Source organism: Dasypus novemcinctus, chromosome 11, assembly GCF_030445035.2.
Source record: "Dasypus novemcinctus isolate mDasNov1 chromosome 11, mDasNov1.1.hap2, whole genome shotgun sequence".
Lineage (NCBI taxonomy): Eukaryota > Metazoa > Chordata > Mammalia > Cingulata > Dasypodidae > Dasypus > Dasypus novemcinctus.
Genome location: NC_080683.1, coordinates 16490750 through 16494835, shown reverse-complemented (window position 1 = coordinate 16494835; position 4086 = coordinate 16490750). Strand labels below are relative to the sequence as shown.

Genomic DNA, 4086 nt, shown 5'->3' with positions numbered 1-4086 from the left:
ACCCAGGGCCTGCTTGACTCATGTGGAGCTGGCCCACGCTCAGTGCTGATGCACGCAAGGGGTGCCCTGCCATGCAGGGGTGTCCCCCACATAGGGGAGCCCCATGCACAAGGAGTGCGCCCGATAAGGAGAGCCGTCCAGTGTGAAAGAAAGTCCACCTGCCCAGGAATGGTGCCACACACATGGAGAGCTGACACAGCAAGATGATGCAACAACAACAAGAGACACAGATTCATGGTACCACTGACAATAATAGAAGTGGACACAGAAAAACACACATGGAATGATACAGAGAAGATTAGCATGGCCCCTGCGCAAGGATGACATGCAAATTCGTGAAGCGTTCCATATTTTTGGACCGTTGACTATGGGGTGCAGTGATGCTCAGAGATGTGCTTGCCAGGTACAGTGGATGTGTCGTGATGGTGGGAGAGAGTGTTGCTGTGGGGGGAGTGGGGGGTGGGGGCGCTGGGGTTGAATGGGACCTCGTATTTTTTGAATGTAATATTTAAAAAATAAAATAAAATAAAATAAAAAAAAGAGCAACACACAGCGAGTGAACACAGAGAACAGACAACTGGGGAGGGGAGAGAAATTTTTTAAAAGACACTGAAATTTTTTAAAAATTAAATAAGTAAATAAAAAGAAGACACTGAGCAAGCACATAGAAGAATTTGAAAACCTGCACAGAAAAATAGCAGAGCTCATGGGAATGAAAGACATGATGGGGAGATAAAACACTCATTAGAGGCATGCAGCAGCAGACTCGAAATTACGGAAGAAAGAATAAGTGATAGAGAAGACAGAATAGCTGAAATTGAAGAGAGAAAAGAACAAAGAGAGAAAAGAATGGAAAAAATTGAGCAGGGACTCAGGTTGTTGAATGATAACACAGAGCTCAAAAACATACGTGTCATGGAGTGCCAGGAGGAAAGGAAAGGGGAAAAGGGGCAGAAAGAGTATTTGAGGAAATAATGGCTGAAAATTTCCCCCAACTCTCATGAAAGAAATGAATTTATATGTCTAAGAAGCACAGCATGCCCCAGTCAGAATAAATCTGAATAGACACATATTACTCAGAATGTCAAATGTTAAAGATAAAGAGAACGTTCTGAGAGCAGCAAGGGAGAAGTAAACCATCATGTACATGGAACACCCAGTAAGACTTAGTGTGGATGTCTCATCAGAAACCATGGAGGTGAGAAAACACTAGTATGATATAATTTAGATAATGAGAAAGAAAAATTGCCAGCCAAGAATTCTTTATTCAGAAAAATTGTCCTTTAAATATGAAGGTAAGTTTAAAATATTTACAATAAACAGAAACTAAGAGAGTCCATAAAAAAGAATCCACCTAAGCATTAAAGGGAGACTTACAGAAAAAGAAAAGACTGAGAGGCTTGGAGGAGAGTGTGAAAGGCAAGAATAGCAAGAATGATAACCAAAAGAGTAAAAAGATGAAAATAAGATATGGGGAACAGGTTGTGGCTAAACTGATAGTGTCCACCTACCATATAGGAGGTCCAGGGTTCGGTACCTAGGGCCTCCTGACCTGTGTGGTGAGCTGGCCCATGTGCAGTACTGCTGTGTGCAGGGAGTGCCATGCCATGCAGGGGTGTCCCCTGTGTAGGGGTGCCCCACGTGCAAGGAGTGTGCCCCACAGGGAGAGCTGCCCATGCGGTGAAAGTACAGCCCACCCAGGAGTGGTGCCGCACATATGGAGAGTTGACGCAGCAGGATGATGCAACAAAAAAAGCGACATAGTTTCCTGGTGCCACTGACAAGAACGCAAGTGAACACAGAAGAACACACAGTGAATGGACACAGAGAGCAGACAATGGGGGAAGGCAAGAGAAATAAATAAAATAAACCTTTAAAAAAAAGAAAAGATATGACATATGAAAACCAAAGAATAAAATGGTGGAAATAAATAATGCATTTTGCTGAATGTTTCAGTAATATCACTTAATATAAATGGATTAAACCTCCTAATCAAAAGATAAAGGCTGACAGAATAGATTAAAAAAACCATGAGTCAACCATATCATGCCTACAAGAAGGGATACAAACCAGCTGAAAGTGAAAGGGTGAAAAAAGAAACACCATGCAAAGAGTAACCAAAAAAGAGCAGGGGTAGCTGTAATAATATCCAACAATACAGACTTTAAATGCAAAAAAGTTATGAGATGCAGAAGCAAGCGGAAAGAAAGAAATAATAAAGATTAGAGCAGAAATAAATGAAATTGAGGATAAGAAAGAGAAAACAAAATCAAAAGCTGGTTCTTTGGGAAGCTCCATAAAACTGACAAACCCTTAGCTAGACTAACAAAGAAAAAAAGGAGAGAATATGCAAATAAATACAATCAGAAATGAAAGGGGGGCAGTTACAACTGACCCCACAGAAATAAAAAGGATTATAAGAGGATATTAAGAGAAACTGTATGCCAACGAACTAGACAGCCTCGCTGAAATGGACACTTTTATTTTTTTAAGTTTCTCTCCCCTTCCTCCCTCCCAGTTGTCTGTGCTCTGTGTCCATTCGCTGTGTCCACTTGCATTCTTGTCAGTGGCACCAGGAAACTGCTTCTTTTTGTTCCGTCATCTTGCTGTGTCAGCTGTCCGTGTGTGCAGTGCCACTCCTGGGCAGGCTGCAGCTTTTTCACACGGGGCAGCTCTCCTTACAGGGTGCGCTCCTTGTGCGTGGGGTCCCCTATGCAGGGGACACCCCTGCATGGCACGGCACTCCTTGTGCACATCAGCATTGCACATGGGCCAGGAGGCCCTGAGTTTGAACCCTGGACTTATGTGGTAGGCAGATGCTCTATCAGTTGAGCCAAATCTGCTTCCCGACAAATTCTTAGAAATGCACAAACAACCTACATTGGCTCTGTAAGAAATAGAAGAACTTAACAAACCAATTGCATTTAAAAAGATTGAACCAGGCATCAAAAATCTCCCAACGAAGAAAACTCCAGGATGAGATGGCTTCACAGATGAATTTTGCTAAGCATTTCGAGAAGAATTAACACCAATCCTGTTTAAACTCTCCCAAAAAATTGAAGAAGGAAAACTACCCAACACATTTTATAAAGCCAATGTCATCCTAATACCAAAGCCAGAAAAAGATACTACAAGAAAACAAAATTACAAACACGTGCAAACATTCTCAACAAAATCCTTGCAAATAGAATTCAACAGCATATCAAAAGAATTATACACCATGACCAAGTGGAATTTATTCCTGGTATGCAAGGCTGGTGCAACATAAGAAAATCAGTCAATGAAAAACTCATAGCCAACATCGTACTCAATCGGGAAATGTTGAAAACTTTCCCTCTAAGACAAGGATGCCCACTGTCACCATTGTTATTAAACATTGTATTAGAAGTTCTAGCTAGAACAATTAGAAAAAAAAAAATCAAAGCCATCCAAATAGGAAAAGAGAAAGTAAAACTCTCACTACTTGCTAATGACATGATCCTGTATTTAGAAAATTCTGAAATGTCTATAACAAAACTACTTGAGCCAATAAATGAGTTCAACAAAGTAGCAGGATACAAGATCAACAAGCAAAAATCAGTAATGTTTTTGTACTAGTATTGGACAATATGAGGAGGAAATCAGGGGAAAAAAATCCATTTACAATAACAACAAAAATACTTAAAAACCTAGGAATCAATTTAACCAAAGAAGTACAGGACCTATATGCAGAAAACTATAAAACAACACTAGTGGAAATCAACAAAGACTAAACAAATGGAAAGGTGTTCTGTGTTCATGGATTGGAAGACTGAATATTGTATATCAATTCTACCCAAACTGATTTATAGATTCAATGCAATACCAATCAAAATTCCAGCAGCCTACTTTACAGAAATAGAAAAGGCAATTAACCAAATTCATTTGGAAGGGAAAGTGTACCCAAATAGTCGAAAGCATTTAAAAAAAAGAAGAGCAACATGGGAGGAATTTCACTGCCTGAAACATATTACAAAGCTACAGTGGTCCAAACAGCATGGTGCTGGCATAAAGATAGACAGATCAATCAGTGGAATAGAACTGAGAGTCCAGCAACAAGCTCTCACC

At 40.3% G+C, this 4086-nt stretch overlaps 1 pseudogene; it reads left to right on the top strand.

The window, feature by feature from the left end:
- The first annotated feature begins 240 nt into the window (after positions 1–240).
- LOC111759522 (U6 spliceosomal RNA) lies at positions 241–355 on the top strand (annotated as a pseudogene).
- The last annotated feature ends 3731 nt before the right edge of the window (positions 356–4086 follow it).